Below are 16,866 nucleotides of genomic sequence, written 5' to 3'. Positions count from 1 at the left end.
GACCAAATATCATCGCCAGAGGAACCCAAAGATTGAATATCGTTGCCAAAGGAACATGAAGTCGAAAAATCGTAACCCGTGGAATCCAAAGATTGAACACATCGTTAGAGGATCAGTTTATGTGTTCAAGCACTGAAAATTGGGTAATAAATATCAGCTCACCGTGTGTAGGCTCACTCCTGGTTGTCCCCTGGAGCACTGACAGGCACTGCCACAGCCTAGTATTGCAGGTAAAAAAGAAGGGATGTCCAGCTCTTCAGGCAGAGAAACCAAGGTCTTTATTCATCATACAGATACAACGAATAACATGACCAGCACTACGCGTTTCAGGTGAAACACTCACCCTTAATCATGAGCTCATGATTAAGGGTGAGTGTTTCACCTGAAACGCGTAGTGCTGGTCATGTTATTTGTTGTATCTGCATGATGAATAAAGACCTTGGTTTCTCTGCCTGAAGAGCTGGACATCCCTTCTTTTTTAACTGAAAATTGGACATTGAAATTATATAGACTGAGAAATGAATATATGTTCCAAATCCAAGCAAGCCGGGCAGTTACTTCCCGGCTTGCATACGGTACAGGGAGACAGAATAGTTTATTACTATAGTCAACCATTAGTGTTGTGCATTGCCATAAAACTGCATCACACTTAGTAAACCACTAACATAAGTAGATTTATGAAAGTTTAGGTTTTCATGTTTAATTGCATATTCTGACCCTAGTGGGGCGACTCAGATGCTCCCCTGATGGAATGATCAGGGTTGGGTTATTGTTAAGAGAATTTGTTCATAGAATCTTCAGTGATTGCATGCACTTGATCAATGGAGTGTAAGTTTTTGAAACGTGGCAACTGTTATTTGATTTTTTTTGCTTTTCTCTCCAGTTTCACCTATTGTTTACCCATCCCTTCTCCACCTTGTTCCCGTCAAATAAAAACCCTTTGAAGTCACCACCGAGTCGCCCTTATTGCGTGTTGTATTCCTGGCCTCTGTCAACATATCCATCCCTTGGCTAGTACTCTTTCAGGATTACCAAAATTGACATTTTATTTTTTCTAGACAGCTAATAAAAATTACCTTAAAAAATATCTGTCCATGATTTTTTTTAAGGACACATTGGAAAGCCATAATAAATCACTATGAATATAAGTGATCCATGTCTACAGGGAATTATTCTGTATGAAGACTTCAGCTGCATTCACTGTAAATTTATGAAAATTATAGTCAAAATAATCTGGATAAGTTTTGAAAAAGATCAAACACCTTAAATGTTCTTTCAGGTCAATAAAATGCCTTATCTTTACAGACTGTTCTAGAATTTGGGAACGGTTTGTAACCTCATACTCTTCTTGTATCTTTTTTTTATATTCCAGCAACTCGACCACAGGATTATAAAATCAAAGACTTTTATTCCAAAAAATTAAAAATCAGGTAACATGTATAAAATACATATGGTTCACCAATGTGAAGAGCGCTTACGCGTTTCGGACTGGAGAGTCTTGTATCCTTCTCCACACTGGTATTCTTCTTGCATCCATATTCTGACTGGTATTCTTCTTGTATCCATCCCCTTACTGGTACTCCTATTGTATCCGTCCCATGACCGACATGTATCTTGTTTCCATCCCTTGACTGGTACACTTCTTGTATCCGTCTCCTGAATGGTACTTGTCATTTGCACAAACTTCGCCTACTGTCATGGTCACTCTTGGGCTCTGTTCAGATTGCAGATGACATGCCACTCAATCCTTTCTGTGGTGTCTGGGATCAACATTTGCACACTTGGGAGTAGTCCTGCTGTGTGCTGATTAAGAAGCAGCCTAGCAAAAGTTAATTCCTGCAGGTCTGCTTGCTCCTTTGGTCAAATGTTGTGGGGAGGCCTATCACATCTGCTATCCTCCTATTTATGATGATTGAATCCTTTCACCCATGTCAGCTATAGTTTGTCTTTATTGGTCGGTGAGGTGTGGTGTTCCCAGGTTTTCTGGTGTAAGTTGTGCTTATTGCTTGGTGCGGTTGTGGAGTTTTCCCCTGTTTTTTGTAGCTTCCTTACTGCTGTTTATCCTCCTGAACCTCTTATTCTTTTAATTTTTGTGTGTGTATTTTCCTTTGCCTGTCTATCTGTGAGTTTCATCACAGTCTTGTGCTGTCCTGCCTTGGGGGAAGGGGAGAGGGAATCAGATCAGGACTGGTCAGGAGCAGGGGTAGGAGACTCCGGCCTCTGCACCATCTGGAGTATCCCTAAGGTTAGGGATAGCATAGAGCCCCCTAGCTTGAGGTACAGCTTAGGAGCCCTGGTTCCCCGTTATACCATAGTCATCGTGACAGTAGTCTTCTATCCTCCCTCTGACTGGCACTCTTCTTGTACCCATCCTCTGACTAAATTCTTGTATCTTCTTGTATCCATCCCCTGACTGGTATTCTTATTGTATCCATCCTCAGACTAGTACTCTTCCTGTACCCATCCTCTGACTGGTACTCTTCTTGTATCAAACCCTTGACTGTTACATTTCCTGTATCCATCCCCTGACAGTCTTGTATCCATTCCTTGACTGGTATTCTTCTTGTATCCATCCCCTGAGTGGCATTCTTGTATCTATCCTTTGAGAGGCGCTCTCCTTGTATCCATGCCCTGACAGTTTATATCGATCCCCTGACTGGTGCTCTTCTTGTATCCATCCTCTTATAATTGTGACACCCTGGACTAGCCAGGTAGTCACATACATACCAACATACACCCCCCCCACCCTAGACAGTTACAACAGTCAACCAAAAACCCTTGTTGCCTCCCTCCAGGGTCTAATGTCCACACCAGGTGGGGCGGAGCCAGGTAATTGGCCCCACCCACCGAGGAGTTCACAGGCCTGGAGGAGGGAAAAGCAGTAGATCGAGTTTGAAGGTGAAAGTAGGAGGACACGAACTGCAAGTGTCTGGGTCGGAGCCCAGGCACTGACAGCAAGGTTGGCAGACGGTGGTGGCTGTCTGCAGGAGTTAGCGGAACTCTGCAGAGCTGTAGGACCGGGGTTGGGCGGTGGCCCACCGGTACCAAACCGGGGAGTGGAGTGAAGCTAAGCACACAGGCAGGGCCATCGGACCCCGACCAGGCTTGGAGCCGCCGACAATAGTCAAATCCAAGTGTGACAGGAACCCCAGGGGTTTCCCAACAACCAAGACCCGACAGAAGGCAACAGTCAACACCGTGAGGATATACAGCCACCGCCACAGGCTAGAGATCCAAGGGCCAGCGCCTGCGGGCAAAACGGGCTCCTACGGCACCTATACGCTGGGGAGCGGACTACCGGTGGGCAACCACAGGAGTCAGAACATTGTAACAGGTGCAGGGAAAGACAGCCACCATCAGCCGTCCGGGAAGAGCACAACAACACTGCAGCCGGCTGCAGGACCCGTCCATCCGGCCGTTTTGGTTTACCAGAGACTCTGTCATTGATTGTCTGAGTGAGTACACTAGTGCCGTCTGGCACCGCGCTGCGCTGTCCCTGCAACCCTGAACCCCAGCCATCTAGCCTCCCCGTTACACCACCGGGCCCCGGGATCACACACCCCCTACCCACGGAGGGGACAACATCCTCGCTGCTCCCTACCATCTCTCCCGGGATCCCCGTCACCAGCAGCGGTGGTGCCATCATCACCACGTCCCATGGGTGGCGTCACGAACTCTCTCCCCAAACAAACCATCCCTTTTCACTCACGGGTGAGGAGTGCTGCTCGAGTCCCCGGGTCCGGCACACCGCTCGAGCCACCGAGCAGCAGCAGAAGCCCCGGACCCGAGCGTGGAGAGCATGTCCCTTCCTCCTGTGACATATTCATCCCCTGACTGGTGCTCTTCTTGTATCCATCTGTGGCTCCCTGGACAAGCCAGGACGTCACAGGTACTGCAACAACACACCCCGGCTAGGCACATTAGGTCAAACAAAAATCCTTGTTGCCTCCCTCCAGGGGCTGATATCAACACCAGGGGGTGGAGCCAGGCGGTTGGCCCCACCCACCGAGGAGTTCACAGTACTGGAGACAGGAAACTGTAGTCAGTTAAGCTCGGGCAGAGCTTGAGTGAAGTGTTGAGTTGGAGTTGAGTTAGGGAAGTGGTAGGAGCAAACTGACAGTGTCCGGGTACGTGGCCCGGGCACTTAGAGCAAGGTAGGCAGACGGTGGTGGCCGTCTGCAATATAGGCAGATCAACGTGGAACCGTAGGACCGGGGACGGGCGGTGGCCCGCTGGTACCGAACCGGGGAGCGAAGTGAAGCCAGCACAAACCGGCAGGGCTTGCGGACCCCGACCAGGCTTGGAGTCGCCGTAAAACCGGTCAAATCCATTAGCGAAGGGAACCTCCGGGGTTTCCCAGCAGTCAAGACCCGATTGAAGGCAACAGCTCAAACCGTGAAGGGAAATACAGTCACCACCAAGGCTACAGTTCCCAGGGCTAGAGCCTGCAGGCAAAAGAAGCTCCCTCAGCATCCATCCAAGCTGGGGAGCGGGTTGCCGGTGGGAAGCCACCAGAACCGAGAACATAACACAGGTGCAGGGAAAGGCAGTCACCACCAACCTACCGGGAGAAGAACCACCGCAGCCGTCTGTGGGACCAGTCCATCCAGCCATTTGTTTTACCGGAGACTTAGCATTCATCATTGGCTGAGTGAGTACCACTGTGCCGTGCGGCACCGCGCTGCCCCCGCGACCCTGCACCTCACCAGGCCCCGTAACCCGCCTGCCATCCCTCCCTCACCGGGCCCCGGGACAACCAATCCCCCTACCCACGGAGGGGAAGAACAACATCCAAGCTGCTCCCTGTCATCGCTCCCGGGATCCCCGTCCAGAGCAGCGGTGGTGTCACAACCTCACCACAACCGCGGGTGGCGTCACGGACAATAAATCCCCAAAACCATTCCCCTTTTCACTCACGGGCGAGGAACGCCGCTCGAGTCCCCGGGATCCGGCCCACCGCTCGAGCCACCGAGCAGCAAGTGAAGCAGCAGCGCCGGACCCGAGCGTGGTGAGCGCAGCGTCCCCTCCCCGCCCGCGACACATTCTCTTATATTCATCCTCTGACTGGTGCTCTTCTTGTATCCATCCTCTTATATTCATCCTCTGACTGGTACTCTTCTTGTATCCATCCTCTTATATTCATCCTCTGACTGGTACTCTTCTTGTATCCATCCTCTTATATTCATCCTCTGACTGGTACTCTTTTTGTATCAATCCCTACATCTAATCTACACAACCGTGCTAATATTAAACTATTTTTTCTACCACGGTAACAAAGATTATTTTACCACTTGAGTTCCATACATTAGAGGAGATCTGATAAGTTCCCTTTAAAATCTTCTGTGCAGTCATATTTCAGGGTTGTTTTGGTCTGGACAGAAATTAGTTAGTATATAGTGTATAGTTACTTTAAAAAACATAATTGTCTATTCCAAAATCCTCTTGTTGCATATATAATTAGTATACTAATTAAAATATGAGCGCCAGATTGTCCCGTGTCTATAAAATCCCAGCGTACAATCTTTAGAATAAACCTTTGACACGTTTGTTCGCTTGCTCACCGGGTAACACTATAGGGCAGACCTGCAATGCTTAAATTAGCATTATTAAACAGCTGAATGAATTAATACATGCAAATAATGATGTGGCATACTGTATATGATGGATTTCCATGTCATATTTAATATGCCTGCAAGCTTTGGGAACGTTCTGTAGATTGCATCATACTGCCACCTTCTGGCCATCGCTGGTAATGTTCATCCAGAAGAGACAATCCATAGTATTACCCGTAAGAGTAAGCAAAATATAGTGTATAAAGTCATTACACCCAGCTGTCTACGGTGAGACATAGTAAAAGTTAACCACCCTGACAGCTGTGCTAATTGATTGATATGCGGCGTATGCTGCTTCCTGATGGCACCAGATTATAGACTTAAGGGCACTTGACACGCAGCGATATCACTATCAATATCGCTAGCGTGCGTACCTGCCCCCGTCGGTTGTGCATCACGGTCAAATCGCTGCCCATGGCACACAACATCGCTTACACCCGTCACACACACACTTACCTGCCTAGCGACGCCGCGGTGGCCAGCAAACCGCCTCCTTTCTAAGGGGGCGGTTCTTTTGGCGTCACAGCGGCGTCCCTAAGCGACCGCCCAATAGAAGCAGAGGGGCGGAGATGAGTGGGACGAACAACCCACCCACCTCCTTCCTTCCTCATTGCCGTCGGCCGCAGATACGGTGTTCCTCGTTCCTGCGGTGTCTCACGTAGCGATGTGTGCTGCCGAAGGAACGATGAACAACCTGCATCCTGCAACGATAATCGGGAAAGGAACGACGCGTCAACGATCAGGTAATTAATTTTGATAGTTAACGGTCGTTCCTGCGTGTCACACACAACGACGTCGCTAACGAGAACGGATGTGCGTCACGAATTCCGTGACCCCAACGACATCTCTTTAGCGATGTTGTTGCGTGTAAAGCCCGCTTTAGTCTCCCAATGCTTCAAGGAGACAATATCTTCATATTCCAGTTTCTAATAGATAATGGCTCCTTTATTTATTTCAAGCAGAGACGTGTATATATGATATTAGACCCTTGATGCGACTGAACCTTGCAGCAACCTGCTGAGGCTCGGACACAGATGAGATTATCGGCATCTAAACGTAGACTTACGTCTTTTGGAGCGAACACCCGGATGCCATACAGAGGATCAGTCCAATTCTGAATGTTTAATCCCTTAGATGCCATGGTCAATAATGATTGGAGCATCTATTATTATTATTATTATTATTATTATTTATTATTATAGCGCCATTTATTCCATGGCGCTTTACAAGTGAAAGAGGGTATACGTACAACAATCATTAACAGTACAAGACAGACTGGTATAGGAGGAGAGAGGACCCTGCCCGCGAGGGCTCACAGTCTATAGGGAATGGGTGATGGTACGATAGGTGAGGACAGAGCTGGTTGTGCAGTGGTCTACTGGGCTGAGGGCTATTGTAGGTTGTAGGCTTGTTGGAAGAGGTGGGTCTTGAGGTTCCTCTTGAAGCTTTCCACGGTAGGGGAGAGTCTGATGTGCTGAGGTAGAGCGTTCCAGAGTATGGGGGATGCACGGGAGAAATCTTGTACACGATTGTGGGAAGAGGAGATAAGAGAGGAGCAGAGAAGGAGATCTTGTGAGGATCTAAGGTTGCGTGCAGGTAGGTACTGGGAGACTAGGTCACAGATGTAGGGAGGAGACAGGTTGTGCATGGCTTTGTATGTCATGGTTAATGTTTTGAACTGGAGTCGTTGGGCGATGGGAAGCCAGTGAAGGGATTGGCAGAGTGGCGAGGCTGGGGAGTAGCGAGGGGAGAGGTGGATTAAGCGGGCTGCAGAGTTTAGGATAGATTGGAGGGGTGCAAGAGTGTTGGAAGGGAGGCCAGAGAGCAGGAGGTTGCAGTAGTCGAGGCGGGAGATGATGAGGGCATGCACTAATGTTTTTGCAGATTCTTGGTTAAGAAAAGCACGGATCCGGGAGATATTTTTGAGTTGTAATCGGCATGAGGTGAAGAGGGCTTGGATGTGTGGCTTGAAGGATAGAGCAGAGTCGAGGGTCACTCCAAGGCAACGAGCTTGTGAGACTGGGGTGAGTGAGCAACCATCGAGTTTGATGGAAAGGCTTGTTGGAGGAGATGAGTGAGGAGGAGGAAAGACAATGAACTCTGTTTTGTCCATGTTAAGTTTTAGGAATCGTGCAGAGAAGAAGGATGAAATAGCAGACAAACATTGTGGTATTTTGGTTAGTAGAGAGGTAATGTCAGGTCCAGAGAGGTAGATCTGTGTGTCATCGGCATAGAGATGATACTGGAAGCCGTGGGACTCTATGAGCTGTCCCAAGCCGAAGGTGTAGATGGAGAACAGCAGGGGTCCAAGAACTGAGCCTTGAGGGACACCGACAGATAGGGGGCGAGATGAGGAAGTGGTGTGAGAATGGGAGACGCTGAAAGTTCGGTCGGTTAAGTATGAGGAGATCCAAGATAGGGCCAAGTCTGTGATGCCCAGAGATGAGAGAATCTGTAGTAGGAGGGAATGGTCTACTGTGTCGAAGGCAGAAGACAGGTCCAGGAGGAGGAGGATAGAGTAGTGTCGCTTGGCTTTGGCGGTTAGTAGATCATTGGTGACTTTGGTTAGGGCAGTTTCGGTAGAATGATGTGGTCGGAAGCCAGATTGAAGCCGGTCAAAGAGGGAGCAGGAGGAGAGGTATGAGGACAATTCAAGATGGACATGCTGTTCCAGTAGTTTTGAGGCGTAGGGGAGAAGGGATATGGGGCGATAGTTTGACACAGAGGATGGGTCAAGGGAGGGCTTTTTGAGGATGGGTGTAATAGAGGCATGCTTAAAGCATGAAGGGAATACACCACTTGCTAGTGATAGGTTGAAGAGATGGGTTAGGGCTGGGATGAGGACTGCGGTGATGTTGGGGATGAGGTGCGATGGGAGCGGGTCCAGTGCACAGGTGGTTAGATGTGATCTTGAGAGTAGAGTGGAGAGATTGTTTTCTGTCATGGTGGAGAAGCTGGATTTGGAGGAAGAGGGATGAGTAGCTATGATGAGGGGCTGTGGTGATTGTGGGCCAAAGCTTGCTCTGATGTTGTCAATCTTCCGCTTGAAGAAAGAGGCAAAGTCTTCAGCTGAGATGAGAGGAGAGGGAGGTGGTGCCGGAGGACGGAGGAGAGAATTGAAAGTGTTGAATAGCTGTTTAGGGTTGTGAGAGAAAGAAGATATGAGGGATGAGAAGTAGGTTTGTTTTGCAGCAGTGAGTGTGGACTTGAAAGTGGTGAGGGACTCTTTATATGCAATGAAGTGCTCAGTGGAATGAGACCTCTTCCATCTGCGCTCAGCAATTCTGGAAGCCCGTCTAAGTTCTTTAGTCTGCCTTGTGTGCCAGGGTTGCCTGTTGATTGTGCGGGTTTTGGTGTGTGTGAGGGGGGCAGCTGATTCGAGAGCTGCAGAGATTGTAGTGTTGTATAAAGTTGCAGCGGCATCTGCATCATGTAGAAATGCAATGTCTGTGAGGGGGAGAAGGGACTGAGAAAGGGCGTGTAAATCAATGTGTTTGATATTTCTGCGAGGGTGTGAAAATTTGTGGAGGGGGGGTTGCGTACTTGGAGAAGAGAGGGAAGAGAATGTGAGTAGGTTGTGGTCAGACAGGGGGAGAGGCGAGTTAGAGAGGTTAGATAGGGAACAGAGGCGAGTGAAGATGAGGTCCAGCGTGTGGCCATCTTTGTGAGTAGCTGCAGAAGACCATTGGGTGAGGCTGAAGGAGGAAGTGAGTGTTAGAAGTTTGGAGACAGATGAGTGGGAAGTGTCAATGGGGATATTGAAATCACCCATGATGATGGTGGGGATGTCGGTGGAAAGGAAGTGTAGTAGCCAGGTGGTGAAATGGTCAAAAAAGGCAGTGGCTGGTCCTGGAGGGCGGTAAATGACAGCCAGCTGAAGGTTGGAGGGGGCGTAGATGCGTACGGAGTGCACCTCAAAAGAGGGGAGAGTAACAGAGGGTGGTAGTGGAATTGGTGTAAAGGAGCATTGGTCGGACAGGAGCAAACCAACTCCTCCACCATGCTTGTTACTGGGGCGGGGGGTGTGAGAGAGTTGGAGACCGCCATAAGAAAGTGCAGCAGGAGAGGCAGTGTCAGAGAGGGTGAGCCAGGTTCACAGTATTAAAGAGAGGGAGTTGACTCCCTCCATCACATACTTCTTTGGCAATGTGATTTGGGGAAAATATTGCACTCTAGTGATTAAACTCAAGTTCCCTAGTGAAAATAAGGCCAAGGCTACACGATGTCATGTGTCATCTGATTGCAGCATTGTGTCATGGTGACTTTGGGATAGCGGGGAGCATGGGCTCCTAAACTGTCCCTCAAACTACAGAGACCATATACTATCCCAGGGATACTCCTGATGGTGGGGAGGCCTGAGTCTCCTTCCTGGCCCTGCTTCTGACCAGTCCTCCTCTGATTCCCCCTTCCCCTTAACCCAGGGAGGGATGGGACAGGCATGCGTTGAAAACTACAGATAAAGACAGATAATGGAAAAACCAAAACTGTCACACAGTTCACATATAAAAGGTAAAGACTTATTATCCACCCCCCAAGGAGGGACGGGACACGAGTGTGTTGAAAACAACAGATAAAGGCAAACAATGGAAAAAACAAAACGGTCACACAGCACGTACAGGATAAGACAATAAGATTCAAGAGGAGTACAAAGAGCAGGAAGGAAGTACCAAACAAGAGATGAAAACTTCACAACCGCACCAAGCAATAATCACAACATTTGCAGACTGTCTGTGACACCACATCTCCATGACCAATAAAGACAAATTATAGCTGGCAATGTTGAAAGGATTCAACTAGCATAAATAGGAGAACAGATGTGATAGGCCTCCCCATAACATGTGATCAAAGGAGTAAGCAGACCTGCAGGGATTAACTCTTGCTAGCCTGTCTCTTAATCAGCACACAGCAGGCCGACGCTCGAGTCTGCCTGTGTTGATCCCAGACAGGAAGGGAAGGAACAGGAGTATGTTGAAAACCACAAACACGGAAAATGAAAAAAACACAAAAACTATCACACAGCACACACACACGATAAGTCAATAAGAGATTCAGGAGGAAAAACCAAGAGCAGGAAGGATGTACTAAACAGGGGTACACTCTACAATTGCACAAAGCAATGGGCACAACTTAAGCACAACTTTAACCAGAGTCTGGGACACCATACCTCACAGACCAACATAGAATAAACTATAGCTGGCATGGGTAGAAGGATTCCACCAACATAAATAGGAGGGGAGCAGGTGTGATAGGGCACCCCACAAGATGTGAATAAAGGAGCAAGCAGACCAGCAGAGATTAACTCTTGCTATCCTGCCTATGAATCAGCACACAGCAGGTCAACGCCCAAATCTGCCTCTGTTGATCCCAGACACCAGAAAAAACATTGGGCCGAGCGTCAATATCTGCAATCTGAACATAGTCCAATATTGCCATGACCGTCGGCGAAGTTTGTGCAAACTCTGTGTGATATTGGATGTAATAATTTTCTACGATGTCACGTTGCAACCTACAACATACTGTGTATTTAGGATAGTGCAAATGTATTTGATTCTTTTTGTCGCTGGTTGTAAAGGTACAGTCACACATAACGAGATCGCTAGCGAGATTGCTGCTTAGCGATCTCGTTATGTGTGACACCTACCAGCGATCAGGCCCCTGCTGTGAGATCGCTGGTCGTTGCCGAATGGTCCAGGCCATTTTCTTCAAAGGCGATCTCCTGCTGGGCAGGACACATCGCTGTGTTTGTTGCTGTGTGACAGGGTCACAGTGACTGCTGAGATCGTTATACAGGTCGCTACTGCGACCTGTATCGTTCCTGCATCGTTGGTAAGGTCTGACTGTGTGACATCTCTCCAGCGACCTCCCAGTGACTTACCAGCGATCCCTATCAGGTCGCATCGTTTTTGGGATCGCTGGTAAGGCTAGTTTCACACTTGCATTGGACGCGATTCCGTCACTATGGAGAATAGCGCAGTCCGTTAACGCACTGCGCTATTCCCATAGACTTGTATGGACGTACGCACTGTAACGCAAGTGTCTGCGTTGCATCCGCTGGACAATCGCAGCGTCGTTATTTTGACGCTGCGTCGGGCGATCGAACGCAGCATGTAACATTTTTCTGCGCTTGGCGGAGTGTCAAAAAAACGCAACCTGCAGTATAAAAACAACGGACACCTAACGGATTCCTGCAGGTTGCGTTTTTTTGACACTCCGCCAAGCGCAGAAAAATGTTACATGCTGCGTTCCATCCGCCCGACGCAGCGTCAAAATAACGACGCTGCGTTGTCCAGCGGATGCAACGCAGACACTTGCGTTACAGTGCGTCGTCCATACAAGTCTATGGAGAATAGCGCAGTGCGTTAACGGACTGCGCTATTCTCCATAGTGACGGAATGCGCTGAAAGCAAGTGTGAAACTAGCCTAAGTCGTTGTGTGTGACTGGGCCTTAAGTCACACACTTTCTGTAGACTTTAATGCAAGTGACATGTCTTATCTTGTCTTATCACTAACTGTCTTATGTAAAGCAAAATCAGAGCAGTAAAATAGTAATGTGATGGCATGTTGCAGAGAGTGTGCAACAAAAACGTTTGTGCAAACTATTCAGAGAATTGCTGTAATGTGACCCATGTAACCCCAGCCTTAGGGGTGCTTCACACATAGCGAGATCGCTGCTGAGACACGTTTTTTGTGATGCAGCAGTAACCTCATTAGCGATCTCGCTGTGTGTGAGATTGAGCAGCGATCTGGCCCCTGCTGTGAGATCGCTGCTCGTTACACACAGCCCTGGTTCATTTTGTGGACGTTGCTCTCCCGCTGAGAAGCACACATCGCTGTGTGTGACAAAGAGAGAGCAACAATCTGAACGTGCAGGGAGCCGGCGTCTGGCAGCCTGCGGTAAGCTGTAAATGTGACGCCCTGGCCTAGCCAGGTGGTCACAGACAACACCATACACCCCCCCCCTTCCCTGGACAGGTTACACCAGTCACACAATAAACCCTTGTTGCCACCCTCCAGGGTTGATGTTCACACCAGGTGGGGCGGAGCCAGGCGGTTGACCCGACCACCGAGGAGTTGACAGGCTTGGAGGCGGGAAAAACACGACAGTGGAGTTCAGTCAGTCCAGTTGTGGGCAGTAGAGCGAGAGGAGTGGAACTGTTTGTGTCTGGGTTGGAGCCCAGGCAATTCCAGCAAGTTAGGCAGACGGTGGTGGCAGTCTGCAGGAGTTGGCGAAGGTCAGCGGAACCGTAGGACCGGGGTTGGGCGGTGGTCCGCCGGTACCGAACCGGGAAGCCAAGCACCAAGAAGGGTACTCAGACCCCGACTAGGCTTGAAGCCAACCTTTTTTCAAATTTACTGATTGCGGTCTGGACCTCAGGGGTTCATTCCCACCCAGGTCCCGATTGAAGGCAAAAGCCCAACCGTTCCGGATAACTGCCACCGCCAAGGGCCAGAGATCCACAGGGCCAGCGTCTGCGGGCAAACGGGCTCCTCCGGCACGTATATGTGGCGCCCTGGACTAGGCAGGTCATCACAGGTACTACAGCACAGCACCCCCACCCCGAGATAGGCACATCAGTCAGACAAATCCTTGTTGCCTCCCTCCAGGGGCTGATGTCCACACCAGGTGGGGTGGAGCCAGGCAGTTGGCCCCACCCACTGAGGAGTTCACAGTCCTGGAGACAGGAAACTGTAGTCAGTTAAGCTCGGGCAGAGCTCGAGTGAAGTGTTGAGTTGGAGTTGAGTTAGGGAAGTGGTAGGAGCAAACTGACAGTGTCCGGGTACGTGGCCCGGGCACTTATAGCAAGGTTGGCAGACGGTGGTGGCCGTCTGCAGGATAGGCAGGTCAACGCGGAACCGTAGGACCAGGGACGGGCGGTGGCCCGCCAGTACCGAACCGGGGAGCGAAGTGAAGCCAGCACAAACCGGCAGGGCCTGCGGACCCCGACCAGGCTTGGAGTCGCCGTTAAACAGGTCAAATCCGTTGGTGACCGGAACCCCAGGGGTTTCCTAGCAGCCAAGACCCGATTGAAGGCAACCGTCCAAACAGCAAAAGGGAAATACAGCTACCGCCACAGCTAGAGTTCCCAGGGCCAGAGCCTGCGGGCAAAAGGGCTCCTCCGGCACATATCCACGCTTGGGAGAGGGTTACCGGTGGGAAGCCATCGGGACCGAACACACACAAAAGGTGCAGGGAAAGGCAGCCACCACCAACCGTCCGGGAGAAGCCACAGCAGCCGGCTGCGGGACCCGACCATCCAGCCGTTTGTTTTACCAGAGACTGTGCATCCATTTGTGGCTGAGTGAGTACTACCGTGCCGACTGGCACCGTGCTGCGCAGTCCAAGCGACCCTGCACCTTGCCAGCCCTGCTTTCCAGTCACCTCAACCGGGACCACCAACCCCCTACCCACGGAGGGGGAAAACATCTCAGCTGCTCCCTAACAACGCTCCCGGGATCCCCGTCACCAGCAGCGGTGGTGCCCACCTTCACCACAAACCGTGGGTGGTGTCACGGACCAAATCCCCAAACCAAACCACCCCTTTCACTCACGGGCAAGGAGCGCCGCTCGAGTCCCCGGATCCGGCCCACCGCTCGATCCACCGAGCAACAGCAGCGCCGGACCTGAGCGCCAGCGAGAGCGCAGCAGCGACGGCTCCCTCCCCGCCCGCGACAACTTGGCATCACGAACAGGATCTTACCGTTCTACCGGCTGGTAGAAGTGCGCCTTGTGTCCCGCCGGCGGTGTCCGGCCAAAAAATTTCAGAATCCACCATCTTGGGCGCGAAGATTTTCCCGCTCGAGCGTCTTCTCGAGAAGTGGAGGCGCGAAAGCCAAAGCCCCGCTCCTGAAGGGGAGGTGCTGAGAAAAGACCAAGGGGGGATGAATGGCGTCCGGCCGCATGTAAACCGCGGCTATAAAAGCAGGGATGCCAGGACTCTGCGGCCATACTTTGGTTCCTGGAAGATACCGCTACCAACATGTCCGCTCCGTCCAGCCACGCAGAGATCACGGAGCCGGTGCCCGGAACAGCGGCATGGATCAGGGTCCGAACGGCGGGGATCTGTCAGCGCTACTGGAATCAGATATGTCTTCGGATGGAGCAGTGGACCGCGGAGGTGGAGGAGTTAGCTGCGGTCGCCCGGGTGTACGGGATGGAGGCCATGATGGAGGAGCTGGTGAGTGACCTACGCCCCTATGTCCCTGAGGGACCGGCCGCTGCGGCTGAGGGACCCGGTCTGCCCCTGGCCCCCATGCTGCCTCAGTCTTCCCTGCCTGCGTGCCCCGCCGCTGCTGGTCCGTCTGGCTTGCGCCCCCTTGCAGCGGCAGCAGAGAGAGTGGCGATCCTGGAGACTGCGGCAGCTGGTGACGACCCGCCCGGCGTAGGAACGGATGATATTGACTCCAGGCCTGACACAGAGCCTGTCTCGGAGGAAGAGGGAGTCATCGGCGTGTACGAAATGGAGGCCACCTACATCCCACGGAGCGGAAATAATGGATATCGGGCGGCCCTTCCCCATCGCGCATGCTGTGCGCTGGAGGGGCTGGTACCAGTGTTTCTTCACCTGGGACCGGGTGAAGAGTATGAAAGTGAGCAGTGAAGGCAGCGGTCCCTCCGTTGCACCGTTGTCCCCGTTGGGACCACCAGTACCGTTAACCTGTTGAATGAAAGTAATCAACCGAAGATGTCACCTGATTGTCGATTGTGATTGACCCGGCCGTTGCCGGCAAGTAGTTCCCGTAGGGACCCTTTGTTACCGTGCATAAGAGACTACTTATGGACATGCCTGAGAACTAGCAGGACACCCACAAACTAGTGGAAATGTAAATATGTTGGCATGTTTCCGTTGCCGCCTCCGGAGAGGCAGATTGGAGGAAGGGCCCGCAGCAGAGTAAGCTGGGGCCCAGCCACCACCTGGACCGGTGGCCATCCTCCGGGGCTCAGGGGTCCCCCTGGACGTGGGGTCCCCTGAAGTGACCGTAGGGTGCGAAACACCTTACCCGTTCCCGCTCGGGCAGCCTGGATATGGACTGGGGTCAAGGGGTGCTGCCCACTTCTTAGGGGCATCAGGGCCAGGTTGTTTGGGTGGGAGAGCGGAAGCCGACCGTTATTAATAAAAATGTGTTGTAACGTTAAATTACCGTGCCTCCCGTTAAGGTAAGATCCATAAAAATGCTTTGTTGAATGTTTTTCATGTGTTTTTCTACCTTTTTCAGTTAAAAATAAAACCGGTGATGGACGGGCAGCCCGCGGACGGTCTGCATTTAACCAAGGGGGAATGTGGCGCCCTGGACTAGCCAGGTCGTCACAGGTACTACAGCACAACACCTCCACCCCGAGATAGGCACATCAGTCAGACACAAATCCTTGTTGCCTCCCTCCAGGGGCTGATGTCCACACAAGGTGGGGTGGAGCCAGGCGGTTGGCCCCACCCACTGAGGAGTTCACAGTCCTGGAGACAGGAAACTGTAGTCAGTTAAGCTTGGGCAGAGCTCGAGTGAAGTGTTGAGTTGGAGTTGAGTTAGGGAAGTGGTAGGAGGAAACTGACAGTGTCCGGGTACGTGGCCCGGGCACTTAGAGCAAGGTTGGCAGACGGTGGTGGCCGTCTGCAGGATAGGCAGATCAACGTGGAACCGTAGGACCGAGGACGGGCGGTGGCCCGTCGATACCGAACCGGGGAGCGAAGTGAAGCCAGCACAAACCGGCAGGGCTTGCGGACCCCGACCAGGCTTGGAGTCGCCGTTAAACAGGTCAAATCCGTTAGTGACCGGAACCCCAGGGGTTTCCTAGCAGCCAAGACCCGATTGAAGGCAACCGTCCAAACAGCAAAAGGGAAATACAGCTACCGCCACAGCTAGAGTTCCCAGGGCCAGAGCCTGCGGGCAAAAGGGCTCCTCCGGCACATATCCACGCTTGGGAGCGGGTTACCGGTGGGAAGCCATCGGGACCAAACACACACAAAAGGTGCAGGGAAAGGCAGCCACCACCAACCGTCCGGGAGAAGCCACAGCAGCCGGGACCCGTCCATCCAGCCGTTTGTTTTACAAGAGACTGTGCATCCATTTGTGGCTGAGTGAGTACTACCGTGCCGACTGGCACCGTGCTGCGCAGTCCAAGCGACCCTGCACCTTGCCAGCCCTGCTTCCCCGTCACCTCAACCGGGCCCCGGGACCACCAACCCCCTACCCACGGAGGGGGAAAACATCTCAGCTGCTCCCTAACAACGCTCTCGGGATCCCCGTCACCAGCAATGGT

General features: G+C 51.5%; 1 protein-coding gene across 1 annotated transcript in view; it reads right to left on the bottom strand.

The window, feature by feature from the left end:
• The window catches only part of HGFAC (HGF activator), a 176,971-nt gene that overhangs the window by 40,958 nt on the left and 119,147 nt on the right, over positions 1-16,866 (bottom strand). The gene's annotated exons all lie outside the window — the stretch shown is intronic.

Source organism: Anomaloglossus baeobatrachus, chromosome 1 (assembly GCF_048569485.1).
Source record: "Anomaloglossus baeobatrachus isolate aAnoBae1 chromosome 1, aAnoBae1.hap1, whole genome shotgun sequence".
Lineage (NCBI taxonomy): Eukaryota > Metazoa > Chordata > Amphibia > Anura > Aromobatidae > Anomaloglossus > Anomaloglossus baeobatrachus.
Note: the sequence above shows the minus strand (reverse complement) of the source record. Positions and strands in the feature narration are given on the sequence as shown.